Below are 1,203 nucleotides of genomic sequence, written 5' to 3'. Positions count from 1 at the left end.
GCTACCCAGAGGCCTCATGTTGTGTAAGTTCTTCATATATTTTGGGTATGAACCTTTTATCAGTTATGTCATTTGCAAATATCTTCTTTTGTTTGGTATATTGTCTCCTAGTTTTATTGTTTCTTTTGTTATGCAGAAAATTTAATTTTGATGTAGTCCCAATAGTTGGTTTGTTTGTTTTGCTTTCATTTCCTTTGCCTCAGGAGACATATTTAGAAAGATGTTATGTCAATTGTCAGAGAAATTACTGCCTGTGCTCTCTTCAAGGATTTTTACGGTTCCAGGTCTCACATTTAGGTCCTTAAGCCATTTCGAGTTTGTTTTGGTGTATGGTGTAAGAAAGAAAGTGGTCCAGTTTCATTCTTTTGCATGTAAATGTCCAGTTTTCCCAACAACATTTGTTGAAGAGACTGTCTTTTCATCATTGCATATTCTTTCCCCCTTTATCAAAGACTAATGACTATATAATTGTCTGTTTATTCTGGGCTCTCTATTATGTTCCATTGATCTGTGTCTATTTTTGTGTAGTGCCATACTATTTTGATTACAACAGCTCTGTAGTATATCTTGAAATCTGGAACTGTGATATCTTCAGTTTTGTTCTTTTTCAAGATTGTTTTTGTTATTTCAGGGTTTTGTGGTTCCATACAAAATTTAGAATTACTTGTTTTAGTTCTACAAAAAATCTTGTTTGTATTTTGATATGGATTGCATTAAAACTGTAGATCGCTTTGGGTAATATGTACATTTTAACAATACTCATTTTCCCAATTCATGAGTTGGACTATTTTTCCATTTGTTTGTGTCATCTTCAATTAGCAATAATCGCGCCTCGGATAAACCTCATTGGCTACGATACTGCCACTGCGCAAAGCTGTTTGTGTCATCTTCAATTTCTTTCATCAATGTTTTATAGTTTTCAGAGTACAGGTACTTCACCTCCTTGGGTAAGTTTGTTCCTAGGTTTTTATTATTTTTGGTGCAATTGTTAATGGGATTGTTTATTTAAATTTTAATTTTGCTACTTAATTTTTGTGTATAGATATCCAACAGATTTCTGTATATTGATTTTGTGTACTGTGACCTTATAGAGTTCACTTATCAGTTCTAGTAGTTTTTGGTGGAGTCTTTATGGTTTTGTCTATACAGTATCATACCAACTGTAAATAGTCAAAGTTTTACTTCTTTACCAATCTGGATGCT

At 32.8% G+C, this 1,203-nt stretch overlaps 1 non-coding gene across 1 annotated transcript; it reads right to left on the bottom strand.

The window, feature by feature from the left end:
- Window positions 1-737: 737 nt before the first annotated feature.
- Window positions 738-876, bottom strand: LOC116589494. The gene has a single exon (XR_004285297.1). It is a non-coding gene; the product is annotated as a U4 spliceosomal RNA (small nuclear RNA).
- Between the last annotated feature and the right edge of the window lie 327 nt (window positions 877-1,203).

Source organism: Mustela erminea, chromosome 4 (assembly GCF_009829155.1).
Source record: "Mustela erminea isolate mMusErm1 chromosome 4, mMusErm1.Pri, whole genome shotgun sequence".
Lineage (NCBI taxonomy): Eukaryota > Metazoa > Chordata > Mammalia > Carnivora > Mustelidae > Mustela > Mustela erminea.
This window is presented reverse-complemented; position numbering and strand designations above follow the sequence as displayed.